Genomic DNA, 15243 nt, shown 5'->3' on the forward strand with positions numbered 1-15243 from the left:
CTAAAATATATATATTGTAGAAATAAAATTATTGTTGATATTTTAGGAAGTAATACATTCTAAGGTTATTTGTATTAAATAATTATTAAATACGTCTTATTGATATAATATATAAAACAGAAATATATGTATATTGCTATGTGTAAAGAGCCCATAGTTCAAATATATAATATGAACCTGTAATTATGAATTGTTGTTTTCAATTATTCCTAAGTAGATCTTTATTCAAGCTTTCATAATACTATAGGGGCCTCCAAATACCTAAATCCGGCCCTGTGTTAAGCTAAATGCTGAAACAATGAATAATGAACTGCTTTACTAGTCGAATTAACAATTGAAACATGTCAAACCATGGATGATCAAACAAACAAAATTACCCCCGTTATATATATGTATGTTTAATACGAAAACAAAGTCTGCATTTCGTTGATATAAGGGAGGTAACTAGTACAATTTACCAAGCATATCGTTAATTTTAATAAAATTCGGTGTTATCTACCTTTCATGACAAATTTTTTTTATTTTTATTTTAATGAAAAAAAAAATTGCTACTTTACCTTCTCGAAACTTAAAGACTATTTCATTTTGATCACAGTTTGAAAGAAGTAGCATGTCATCTTGGATTTCTTGTATTCTGTTATGTTATAAATAGGATAAGGGGAGGAGGGGGAGAATTTGAAGATCCGCCGGGCCCCCACTTGAGGGGGCTCCAAATGAGTGTCCGAAATCTGATTTTAAAAAAATTAAATAATACGTCACAGTCATGTAATCTTGCTTTTCACGTTGTGATATAAGTCAGTGACCCGATTGTATGTATTCCACACAGAGTATTAACTCTTTCCGTGCAGGGTTACTCTCAATTTCAAGGAGTAACTTCCATAGAGCTGACTAGTGCCGTGTTACTCTCAGGAAGTAACTTTGTATATAGGCTAGTTTATTTCATCATCCTTATCATTTAAGAAGAAACCTGATAAGAGCACTGAAAACAAAGGAGACCATGAACGTGTCGAAGAAAAGTTTCACTATTCAGATGATTCATACAAAGATACAGCAGTCGAAGAACTGAAAATGTCTCTTGATAAAGGCAGTAGTACCGAAGAGACTCCAGGACATGCCTTCTACCTCAGTCAGAGAAAACATCTGAAGTAATTGATGATCAGTCAAGTGATGGTCTTCCTAAATCACTTTCTCCAGTTAATCAAATACGACCTCAGGAGCACAATGACGCAAAAAGGCTTAGCATGGCTTTAATGTCAGTGGAGAGACAAGTACTAGACAGTATCGATGTAGATGATGTTATAGATGTATTAGCTGCACAGATAGCACGACGTGAAGCGATATGAATTGAGATTTGTCACTTGTGCATTATTTCGCTAATAAACAACGGTATAATTTATTAAAAGATTCTTAATGATTATTTCTTGTTAATTTTACTGCTATACTGTACCAATTAGAATGTAGGCTTATATATTTATTAAGTTCATTATCTCATGTCATCATGAAAGAATGTAAAAATGCAAGGGGCCCCCAAAGAGGTCCCATCCCCCGGGCCCCCAAATCCCTAGCTACGCCCTGGTCCAATATCCTATACACATCTGTTCCATTACTTTGATGGACAACAGTTGTTTTAGTAACTAAATTGGAAAATAATGTAACAGAAACTGTGAGAAAGTCACGAAATCACTTTGTGTCGCTGCTCTCTAATTCCCGTTTCACCTTATCTTGTCATTGTTTAACCTTATCTTGTCATTGTTTAACCTTATATTGTCATTGTTTAACCTTATCTTGTCATTGTTTCACCTTATATTGTCATTGTTTAACCTTATATTGTCATTGTTTCACCTTATATTGTCATTGTTTAACCTTATCTTGTCATTGTTTCACCTTATATTGTCATTGTTTAACCTTATCTTGTCATTGTTTCACCTTATATTGTCATTGTTTAACCTTATATTGTCGTTGTTTAACCTTATATTGTCATTGTTTAACCTTATGTTGTCATTGTTTAACCTTATATTGTCATTGTTTAACCTTATCTTGTCATTGTTTAACCTTATATTGTCATTGTTTCACCTTATATTGTCATTGTTTCACCTTATATTGTCATTGTTTAAACTTATATTGTCATTGTTTCACCTTATATTGTCATTGTTTAACCTAATAAAAATGTGTTGCTACTTGCTGCAAACATAAGACTAGGGGGAGGGGGGATCTGTATAATGTTTTAGTCTTTTTAGTTAACAATTTTAAATTTGAGTTTTTAATTCTCTTTTTTTTTTTGTTGTTGTTTAATTAAATCTCTTTTAATTTTGTGATTTCTTCTTTCCGTTGTACGTAATACCAAGTCTTGCATTTAGGATATTTAAAATGATATTAGCTTGTTAGTACAAACTACAAATAATTGTTTGGCAAACAAAAACAGCTTAAAGAGTAAAGTACATCATCCTTTTTGTTCCACTGCATGGCGAGACACTTTTGTTCTTGTGTTCATGTTAATTTCTAGTTTGTTACATTCATATCAAGAAAACCAAAATCGCTATTGAAAATTATATCTTACTGCAGTCTGCCTCTTGCTTGAAGCTGGCGAAGCGGAATAGGTTGTCTTTCTTCACTATTGGCACTTACTGCCAACTACTGAGACATTTGCAAGGCGAAAAAAAAAATATTCAAAAGACGCATTGCTCAGTAATATTGTTCCTTCTAGCCCCCACAAGAAAATCATAAATATGTCAACATAAATATTTTGACATTAACATGCCATATTTCTCAAACCTTTTGTTAATGATTTTTTTAAATATTTTAAATGTCCAATGGAATACAATTATAAACTTCATAATAAATGCCTCTCGAAACAAGTTTCATAACTCTTATTGATGTTGCGTGCTTCTTTGATTTGATTGTTTTCGATTTGAACAGCTCTTCATAAAAAGGAAACACGAAGAAGCCTATTCACAGCAGTCAACGTAACGGAGCTGTCAATATTTATTTACGGGCTGTGGAACTGTGGTAAAACCTTCTGAAACTCTGCCGACAAGAGAGCAATTATCATTTCCCAAACATTCCAGTTTGCGATGTGGATACAGTAAGGACTAGGGAGTATGTGGCTTACATGGACTAAATGTCGTAGGAGCGAATAGAAAGGGTGCCTATGTATTGTTTTAAAAATGTCAAGCGTTTAACAATTCATTCTGCTTGCATATCGCATTTGCCTAATCCCAGAGGTATATATATATACTAGACATATGTTACCCGCGACCCGCGGATCTTTATTTGCGCATTACTGTCGATATAGTCACTGAGAGTGTTTTGTAAAGAATTAAACGAAATAATAATGTAATAAAGCGAATGTGTCAATGTAAAAATAGTGTGAATGAAGCTATCAAATCAAAATAGCTAATAGGCTCAAATCCATTTTTCCAAATTAAAACATTTGCTTGTAGGCCTACATATATTTGATTAAAAATTGAGATGAATAGACTTTATTTTGTATGTTCATGTGTTAAAGTATAAAGTAGATCTTGAGGTAGACATAGATCTAAATCTACACTAATCTAGTTGCCTTTTATAGAGTTCATTCTGTGTTGCGCATGCGTGACCTTTTTTCATGAATGAATATAGGCCTATCTCAACACGGCTACGCAGCTTTATTTAGCGAACAGCGAACGAATGTATTAAAAATGCTTTAGAAAAACAAATTTGAATGTTAATTCGATTAAAATATGAAATGAGTGGACAATAATTAGTATGTTTATGTGTTAAAGCATAAAACTATCTTTGCGAAAAGAAGTTTTATTATCTTAGAGTTCAATAAGAGTATTAGACCTAGGCCTAGGAATAGACTCAGTAGAGAGATGTGTTAATCACTGTTAATGTGTAGCCATTTGGTAATGTCTAATGAAAGGATGTTCGCCAGACTTTACCCGCGGCCTTCGGGTCTAAGTTTGTGTTTACTAATCTAGTGGATTGGACTTATATGTATGTTAAACTTAGCTAATGATCCTTTCACGTTATTTCTCTTTCGCTACGAAAATAAAATTAGGTTTGCGAAAATGGGTTTACCCGAAGTCGATACATTCTTATCTATTAAAAACGAAAAGAGCGATAGCTTTGTTAAATGAATGGGATTATACAGTGAACAATTAAACGAAATTATATTTAGTACGCGATTCATGAATGAATATAGATCTAGGCCTATCTCAACTCGGCTTCGCAGCCTTCATAGGAGAATGTAGCTTTAGAAAACCAAATTTGAATGTTTATTTGATCAAAATATGAAATGAATGGACTTTAATCAATATGTTTATGTGTTAAAGTATAAAACTATCTGTGCGAAGAGAAGTTTTATCATCTTAGAGTTGAATTAGAGTTTTAGATCTAGGGATGGGATTATAAAGTAAACAATTAAACGAATTAATTTTTAGTACGCGATTCATTACGGTATTGTCTAATGAAATTAGGTTCGTCAGGAAATCTGTAATCACAGATATAAGGAACTAATTAATGTAAAAAATGCTTTTGAAACACAAAATTGAAGATTAATTTTATTATATAATGAAATCAATGGATCTTCTTTTGTATTTTCATGTGTCAAAGTAAAAAACTATCTGCGCAAAGTGTATTTCTTAAAATTAGATCTAGGTCTAAATCCTTTCTATCTTTTCTCATGTCAACATTGTAGACATGGCCTAGATCCATAAAATACTATAGCTGTAATAGAGTCGGACAACTTTATTTTTTTTGAGGGTCTTACATTTGTTTTAGGGCTACAATACATTCACTAAGGTCTAAGTTGGTACCCAAGGAACATTCCTGCCTAGTTTTATCAAGATTGGTCAAGCGGTTTTGATGTCTATAAGTAACATACATACATACATACATACATACATACCCCTCACATTCTACTTTATAATATAGATATATAGGCCTGTTTGTGTATCACCAAACTTTGCCTAGGTATAAACACAGGTTTATTTTGTATGTATTTGATATGTTTTTTTTAAATGTTGTCCTCCGTTTATCATCTCCTAAAGGCACATTTCTTATTCCCTATGCTAGGACATATTTGCTGAAGTGCTATTTGAGCATGGAATGGGCTGCCTGAATTAGCCAGGAAAACCGACGACTTACCAGAGTTTAGGTCATTGATTAACAAGTATGACTAGATTGACACATGACGCAATTGTTGTTGTTTTTTTTTTTTCAAGTAAAGTCTGTAATTTTGATTATATCCACGTAACGAAAGTGGGAGTGACCAATTTTTTCTTGAGCCAGGTGCGAGTTGCCGGTAAAGAATTACTTTCGGGATGCGATTGTCCTCCATCCGGAGAACATGACCAAGGCAGCGTTGTCTGAGGACTGTAAAGATGCTGGGAAGACCTTTTCGCAAAATTAAGTTTAGATTTTATGTTTATAAGTTTATGACGACCACCTCTTTAATTCTAGGATTTGCGTGTTGGCTTTATACTTCCTATGGTGAGACCTCACTCAGCACGGGGAGTTTCTCTACTTATTGGTCATCCAGCTAGAGCCTGTGGTATTTTTTTTTTGTTTTTTGACTTTTCTTCTTTATTGCTGTCTTCATTTTGGCATCAACGTTTAGAGCGCTACGACATGATGTTCTCTGGCTTCATTAAGTCTCCATAGCAGTCTTAGCATGTCTTGTGGCAGTCTTAGCATGTCTTATAGCAGTCTTAGCATGTCTTATAGCAGTCTTAGCATGTCGCGTGGCAGTCTTAGCATGTCTTATAGCAGTCTTAGCATGTCGCGTGGCAGTCTTAGCATGTCTTGTGCCAATCTTAGAATGTCTTATAGCAGTCTTAGCATGTCTTATAGCAGTCTTAGCATGTCTTATAGCAGTCTTAGCATGTCGCGTGGCAGTCTTAGCATGTCTTGTGCCAATCTTAGAATGTCTTATAGCAGTCTTAGCATGTCTTATAGCAGTCTTAGCATGTCTTATAGTAGTCTTAGCATGTCTTATAGCAGTCTTAGCATGTCTTATAGCAGTCTTAGCATGTCTTGTGGCAGTCTTAGCATGTCTTATAGCAGTCTTAGCATGTCTTATAGCAGTCTTAGCATGTCTTATAGCAGTCTGAGCATGTTGTGTGCCAGTCTTAGCATGTCTTATAGCAGTCTTAGCATGTCGTGTGGCAGTCTTAGCATGTCTTATAGCAGTCTTAGCATGTCTTATAGCAGTCTTAGCATGTCGCGTGGCAGTCTTAGCATGTCTTATAGCAGTCTTAGCTTGTCGTGTGGCAGTCTTAGCATGTCTTATAGCAGTCTTAGCATGTTTTATAGCAGTCTTAGCATGTCTTATAGCAGTCTTAGCATGTCTTATAGCAGTCTTAGCATGTCTTATAGCAGTCTTAGCATGTCGCGTGGCAGTCTTAGCATGTCTTATAGCAGTCTTAGCATGTCTTATAGCAGTCTTAGCATGTCGTGTGGCAGTCTTAGCATGTCTTATAGCAGTCTTAGCATGTCTTATAGCAGTCTTAGCATGTCGCGTGGCAGTCTTAGCATGTCTTGTGCCAATCTTAGAATGTCTTATAGCAGTCTTAGCATGTCTTATAGCAGTCTTAGCATGTCGCGTGTCAGCCTTAGCATGTCTTATAGCAGTCTTAGCATGTCTTATAGCAGACTTAGCATGTCGTGTGGTAGTCTTAGCATGTCTTATAGCAGTCTTAGAATGTCTTATAGCAGTCTTAGCATGTCTTATAGCAGTCTTAGCATGTCTTGTGGCAGTCTTAGCATGTCGCGTGGCAGTCTTAGCATGTCTTATAGCAGTCTTAGCATGTCGCGTGGCAGTCTTAGCATGTCTTGTGCCAATCTTAGAATGTCTTATAGCAGTCTTAGCATGTCTTATAGCAGTCTTAGCATGTCGCGTGGCAGTCTTAGCATGTCTTGTGCCAATCTTAGAATGTCTTATAGCAGTCTTAGCATGTCTTATAGCAGTCTTAGCATGTCGCGTGGCAGTCTTAGCATGTCTTATAGCAGTCTTATTATGTCTTATAGCAGTCTTAGCATGTCGTGTGGCAGTCTTAGCATGTCTTGTGCCAATCTTAGAATGTCCTGTGTACGTAATGATTCGTTGACCAGCTCAAGGGTTTGTGTTTAATACAACAAATTAATCTTTATGTGTTCACAATTTGAGAACTAGCGTTTAGGTCAAGAAAGTAAGTATTTTGAAAATATAAACACCTAAGTTACTTATAGTACATGATGTTTATTTGGAAAGTTACAGCAACGACACAATTCAATGGTTAACTGCTGAACCCAAGGACACAGTTTGATAGGATCAGATCTAGAATATGTTATAAGATGAAATGTAGAGCAAAGACACTTTTTTAAAGAGATGAGAAATAGAACAAGCAAAAGAAAAAAAAAAAATCATCTTTATTAAAAAACTAAGCTTATTTAAGGGAAAGAACCGCTAATTAATGCCAAAATGATTAATTACTAGTTACTACTAAATGATTATTTAATTTAATATTTTTATTGATTCGTATATTTTCGTCGATTATAAATACTTAGGAAAAAAATGTCAACTTGATCCGAGAGTGGGAAGTGGGACAAAACTCATGTTCAAACTTTTTACCAGACAGACAAATATTTAGTTGATATAAGCTTTGTAAAAAAAAAATCCCACTCTTATTTGGTTTAACATTTTTACTATTTTTCCCAGTCTTACCCATTACTCTACAAAAGTTACTGTACAAAAGTTACTCTTCAAAGTTACTCTACGAAAGTTACTCTACAAAAGTTACTCTACAAAAGTTATTCTACAAAGTTACTGTATAAAAGTTACTGTATAAAAGTTACTCTACAAAAGTTACTCTACAAAAGTTACTCTACAAAGTTACTCTACAAAAGTTACTGTACAAAAGTTACTCTACAAAAATTACTGTACAAAAGTTACTCTACTCTACACAAGTTAGCCTAGAAGTGCAATCAGGCTGTAGTTTTATTTGCAGGTAGATGATTGGTTGCACATCTCTTAGTTTCAATTCATTTCTTCCTTTCAAACTGTCCCCAAAATACTGGCGCCGAAAATAAATGAAGTGATTTAACGACTTTTTGAATGCAATTCAAAACTGGATTTAGTCGTAAGTAATAAATAGTGTGTTTTGAATCACAACCAGGGCTTCTAAATCTGTCGATGGAATCTCTAATGGCAATATAATTGTCTGAGGCTTTACTTCCTCATTGTGCTTTTGTTTATTTTTAGAGAGAATGTAAATAAGAAGGTCACCTATTTTAAATTAAAAGCTTCAAGCGTTAAGTTAAAAAAAAACAGTTATAGTCATGTGTGCTGTTATTATGCATCGAAACTCACAAGAGAAGTCCAAAAAGGTTTCTGCAGAAGGCTGGACTTGGCGTGTATGCTTCGGAATTTCCTTTTTTTTTTAAGAACTTTTATGCAATAATTGATTTGATAGAAGGTTCACGTTTTTTTATCATAGGTTAATAAGAATTTCGTATTACCATGATGACTATCAACCACCCTTTATTTCTTCAATTTCAAATCAAAAGTTTAAAGTCTACAAAAACAAACATAAGAGTTTGTGTTAAAACAGACTCATGTGTGGCCCTTTTGGGTCTGCTGTTTGGTAAGCAATGCAGGTCAGAAGGCATAATATTATCCAGAGATGATTGAAATTCATGTGTGTGTGTTAACCTGAAAGTTAATATAAAGATGAGTAAAACTTTTAAATCATTCAAATAGCCAATCCACCAAAATTATTTGTATCGTTATGCTAATGATTTATGTTTGAGTTTCGGTTCCAATTTTTTAATTATGCTTGTGTCCCCCCTGAATGTCTTGAAATTGGCAATACCTTGACTGGCAGTCAGATTGAAACGTTTTGAGAAACATCGATACTTATCATCCTATCACCCTATTCTAGACATTTATAGAAATTCATTATATCTTTACATTTCTTAATGTTCTTAGATTTGAATGCTTGTATATGATTTCGCCTTAAAAGAAAATATACTCCCTAAAGTTGAGTTTATTACTTTTTCCTTGTCTCTCGAATGTGAAGAGTTCATTGTTATACTTCAGCTCCTGAAATGAATTGCACTATTCGTTACATCGCCGTCTCTTATATGTTTAGTAATCATAGGGAACTCTAGAACCTTGGTTCAATTTATTGACATTACTTCATTAAAAAGGAAGAGAAAAAAAAACCAGATCACCAACCAAGTAGAAAATTGATCAGTTATGCGTAAAATAAACGTTGAATCAGTGCTAGCGATTTACTTCGAGTGTTACAGACACCCCCCCCCTCTTGTTCACAACTTTTCTCCTCTCTGTTAAGTCATTCAAAGGCAGAGATGTTTTATTTATCCTTCTATTTGATAGCTAGTTAATGAAAAATGTCAGACAGTGACTTCTGGCGCCGACACTGGTACGCAGGCCACCACTTTAAGGTCCTGTAGTTTTGGAAGAAAACGTGCGCTATTTCCAGCGATGTTAGCCGAACGGTCACAAAAGACGTCATAAGACAGCTCCTTGAAGAGTTCCGCTTGGCTGAGCTCACGAAGAAGATCTCCAGGAGGTAATGGCAAAAGTCTCTATACTCTATATAGAAACTGTACATTCTTTAAAATGGTGCTGGCTTCTCACATTTGTGTCATGGATGGGCCCAAGATATAATTCAGCATCTCTTATTGGACTAGGTGAATTGTTTTAATTCTACCACGCAGCTGCTGAAGACAATGCATAACTGAATTTTAAATTCACAAGAGTTTTGTTTTTTATTCAGTTCCTGACATTAGGTGACACATTTTATCATAATAAAAAAACAACAACTAAAACTAGATGTAAAAAACAACAACAATTTGAATAATTTAGTTTGAACTTCCGTTCACTGTAGAGCTGGTTAGCGATGTTTTAAGAACGTCGTGCTAATAACGTGAATGTCGTGGGTTCGACCTCCTTACTAGCCTAGTCATAGCATCTACTTTGCGTTAATTTCTCTATTAAGAAGATTCAAGTTCACTGTTATTAATTTGTTATTAAGTTCGTATTAATTTGTATATCTTTATAGGCCCTATAGTGTATATCAATCAGTCTCAGATCTATAACTGTATTGTCATTAAAACATTTGTATAATAAATAGCTTGACGAAGTATCTACTTACCGAGATCTCGATGACACACACGCAAGATGCGTCATTCTCTTCCAACCGACTTTTACAAACTGACAGCTTCTTGAACTCAATGTCTTCGTTACGTGCGTTAAAACAAACTGAGATTACCTGCTAATAATATACAGCTTAACAAGAAGAACATCAAAAATACTTAAAAACAACAAAAGCTTATACAAAGTGAAGCTGGGGCAAGGGGGAAAAAGAAAGGTATGTCTGGGTTCAGTTGACCGTAATCGGTTTTTTAAAGCATTTATAAATAAAAAAAAAAAGAAAAAAAAAAAGAAAACCTGAGTTCGAACTCATGACTCAAGCCAACATTCTAACCACTCTGCTAGTGATGTATTGTTTGTTTCAAACTCACTTATGACTCAAGCCAACATTTCAACCACTCTGCTAGAGAGGTATTATTTGTTACAAACTTACACATGACTCAAGCCAACATTCTAACCACTCTGCTACTGAGGTATTGTTTGTTTCAAACTTACTTTAAAGCGACCACCTATAAAGGGGACTAATTCAGCTTATACCACCACCACAGTCAAGTACTATTTCTTTCTCTTGTTCTAGATAACAGACAGACAGATAGAATGAATTGATATAAGCTGTGATATGGGATTACATACAACTTAAGAATGTGAGATTACATACAACGTAAAAACGTGAGACCATACACAACTTAAAAATGTGAGATTGCCTGCAACTTATAATGAACATCGTACTAGATTAAGTTGTAACCTTCGCTAAACAACATTAATGTCAATAGACAACGGGCTATTCTCACTCCGAATTCGGTGACTAAGTTTATGAAGTAATCTGCTCTTCACTTTGCTTTAAGCTTCGTTTCACACATTGATAACAGTGAACTACTTCTATGACATTGGCAGCGTTCTCAGGACACAAGAACTGTGTCTGTTTATAGACTACTAGATCTACTGTCATAACAGACAACTTTTGTAGGTTAATGTCAGGCCACATCTACATCATAATAAGACCTCTCTACTTGTACACGGCCTGAAAATAAAGAATTTCTTTGATTTCTACACCGTTGACATGACTACAAACAGTTGAAAGAAATAGCTTATGTTTAACTTCGTATCAGAACTTAAAGATGTCGGAGTGATCTATCATAGAAGAGAACTTTTAGTAGTAGCATTATAGTAGCCTGAGACGCGGTGGCTGAGCGGTAAAGCGCTTAGTTTCCGAACCGGGGTCCCGGGTTCGAATCCTGGTGAAGACTGGGATTTTTTATTTCAGGATCTTTGGGCGCCACTGAGTCCACCCAGCTCTAATGTGTACCTGACATAAGTTGGGGAAAAGTAAAGGCAGTTGGTCGTTGTGCTGGCCACATGACACCTTCGTTAACCGTTGGCCACAGAAACAGATGGTCTTTACATCATCTGCTCTATAGACCACAAGGTCTGTTGAGGCTTCCGCGCGGTGTTGATTCTTGGAAATATATCTAGTGTAGATCTACGTCTGACTGGAAGTAATGCGTAACTCAAACTACTTCAGTAACACCGGCGAAAGGCCGAAACAATCAAATATTTAGTCGACGCTGATGTTGTTCTATAAATATATTTAATAATCAAGAAGGGAATCGTCCGATGTCAGCTATGTCCGTAAATCCGTATCTATTCTACTGCTCTACAAGAAGCGTCTTCTTTGTAGCGTCACTTAGAGCGTTCTTGTTTTTTAACCCACTTTACGTCATCGTCGCTAAGTAAAACTTTACCCTATTCCCGAAACAAATAACTAATTCCTAATCATGTCATAACAGTCTGAAAGGAGAACTTTACTTACTTTTTTATGGTAGCCTACCTGTGCAAGTATTTTTTTCATGGTCATGATAGTGCCAAATAAATTAACACAATTATTTCTATGTAAAGAGTCCTGCTCCGGACACAAGTAGTTGCACGTTGAGCAGGAGGAAATGACACTTTTCCTTTCCAGTTTATATTTCTTCAGCTCGACAAATTCATACATTTATCCATTTCTGGGGTGAGACTTACTTTCTTTTACACACGCTTATTACAAAGCTTCTATCAACTCGATTCAACTGTGTATCTGATCAAAAGTTTGTACACGTTGTTTCTCACGTACCCAATTTCGAATCAAGTTGAAATTTTGCACAATGATTTCTTGTACCTTGAAAAGCAAGAATATATATTTTAAAAGAATTAATTAATTAATTAAATATTTGTAATAAATTATTTGTTTTGTATCGAACAAGGGAAAGAAATCGTACTTGACAGATGTGGTGATATAAGTTGAATTAGTCCCCTTTGAAAAGGCTTGAGCCCTGAGAGAAGAAGTTTAAAAAAAAAAATATTTTTAAAGCGATCACGGTAAGATTCAATCAAATACCCCCTCCTTCCGCCGTCTCCTTTTCCCAACTGGTCCAGACAAGTGATAGGATCATAACGCAGTGAGAAAGTGATAGGATCATAGCGCAGTGAGACAAGTGATAGGATCATAGCGCAGTGAGAAAGTGATAGGATCATAGCGCAGTGAGACAAGTGATAGGATCATAGCGCAGTGAGAAAGTGATAGGATCATAGCGCAGTGAGAAAGTGATAGGATCATAGCGCAGTGAGAAAGTGATAGGATCATAGCGCAGTGAGACAAGTGATAGGATCATAGCGCAGTGAGACAAGTGATAGGATCATAGCGCAGTGAGAAAGTGATAGGATCATAGCGCAGTGAGAAAGTGATAGGATCATAGCGCAGTGAGAAAGTGATAGGATCATAGCGCAGTGAGACAAGTGATAGGATCATAGCGCAGTGAGAAAGTGATAGGATCATAGCGCAGTGAGAAAGTGATAGGATCATAGCGCAGTGAGAAAGTGATAGGATCATAGCGCAGTGAGAAAGTGATAGGATCATAATGCATTAAAAAAGATAAAAGCATGAAATTGCGCTAAACAAACACAATTGGTAAATTTCTAATCGCACAGATTTATGATTGTTAGTTTAAATCTATTACAAATTTAATGACATGACTTATTCAAACTAATTGATACAACTACACTAAATATAAGCTCTGTTCTTTGTTTGTTTTTTTTCTTATTAAAGTGTTTTTTGTATGTGTTTATTGTTTTCTTTTAAGTTGAATTTATTAAAAGCATTCTTTACTTAGAGTTGTTCCCCCTGGTGACATCACGTGATATTAAGTATATATATATATATATATATATATATATATATATATATATCTGTTGTGTTTGTATTTTCCACGTTTTATTGTTTTAGGTTGCTGCTACGTTGTATTATGAGAACGGTGTAACTCAGGGGTTCTCAACCTGTGGGTCGCGACCCCCTTGAGGGTCGATTGACCATTTGCCAGGGGTCGCCTAAGACCATCGAAAATATGGATTGGTATTGTCTATTCTTCTATTGCTGTATGTGTGTGTGTGGGGGGGGGGTCGCGGCAGAGTGGGGGATTGTAAAAAGGGGTCGCCGAGCTTAAAAGGTTGAGAACCGCTGGTCTAACTATTTCTTGCTCTGCATAAATCTCACATCTAAATATGTGCCACAGGATAGTTTATATACTGCAGCCAGGCTAATTAGTGCTAAATACATCACATTCTTTACTTCATAGTAGAGGGTGTCTTTCATTTTGAAACCCATCATTTCGACAAGCTGAGCAAAACGGAAAGACTGACTAGTTATTAATATTGGCTTACTAGATGTTAGATCACTATGTTCTCCAAGAAAATCTCACTTCTTGTGTTCACCTTAGTTTGAGAACCATGAGCGTCTCTTCCACTCAAGTATTTAGTAACAATATCTAGCTCCGGCTGTACAACATACCTCTAGGGTATGCTACATGGAATACTTATTGAAATATTAATTTGAACTCTTTCCACTTTGAATGGAGAATATTTTATGCATAAAAAAAAGCGAGACTACTGACCCCAAAATGTATTCTATCTTGGCTGTTGCTTGCTCTATAATTATTTCTGAAGCCACTTTACGTATTCTCTATTATGTACACAGAGAGCTTTAATTTTCAAAATGATCTTGTATATAATTAAAGTTATGCTCTGTATCGCCCACCGTTAGAATGGAGCTAATTACCGCCATTCATCGAATGTTATGACACATTTCAATCTTGTCTTGCAACCAAGAACAGCTTCTTTTGATCAGCTAATAGGCCTCGAACAGTCACCCCCCGCGTTCTCTCCCCACGTACTCCATTCATTGGTTCAATAACATCTTCTTACCTCCCTTCTCTTTTCGATTCTTTCCATTGTACACGTCAGGCAGGTACCAGACATGTGTTGCATAATGTCATTCTACATTCCCGCCGGGTCGCTGGAAACGTCCGGACAAAGAATGCGTTGTCCACTAGGTATTTCTGTACTCCTGTACGACCTTAGTGATAGGCTGAGTATTGTGGTTCAGGACGATTCCTTTGTATATAGAATCTATTATATTACGGTGCACACATGAAAGTGTATCGACCCCCCAAGGCAACCATGTCTCCTACCTAGAATAGTGAGGTAATATTTAATTTAGTTAGGATAAACATCTGTTGAATGCTAAGGGAATAATGGAGGCCAATAAAAATGAAGGTGCTCATGTTTTCTAGACAATAGAGAACTTTTACAATATATCAACTTACTCTGTCTGTCTCTCTGTCTGTCTGTTAAAAGTTTTGTACACATTATTTCTCCCACACTCATTCTCGAATCCAATGGAAACTTTGCACAATTATTCATTGGCGTAGACCAGGGGTGGGCAACCTTTTTGTATCGAGGGCCGCATTTTTTAAAAATTGGGAATATACAACTTATAGAGACACTCTAAGCTAACTGTGTAGAATGTCTTTTAATTCATATTTCCAGTGTGCTATATTCACGTTTCTTTTTTTTTTTCACACTCCACGTTAAGGAATTACAAGAGTTAGCAATTTTTTAAACCAATTTTACGATTTTTTTTTCAAATTGCTGTTTTCATTTTACATTAAAATATCTTGACAAATATACAGTTGTACTTAATGTGCAGTATTTTACTTTTTACACTCGTGTATAATGTTTGGAACTGTGGAACTAGTTTACTAGTTTACTAGTTTTTATCCTTGTGACTGCTGTCA

The sequence above is a fragment of the Biomphalaria glabrata genome, chromosome 8 (assembly GCF_947242115.1).
Source record: "Biomphalaria glabrata chromosome 8, xgBioGlab47.1, whole genome shotgun sequence".
NCBI classification, from domain to species: domain Eukaryota; kingdom Metazoa; phylum Mollusca; class Gastropoda; family Planorbidae; genus Biomphalaria; species Biomphalaria glabrata.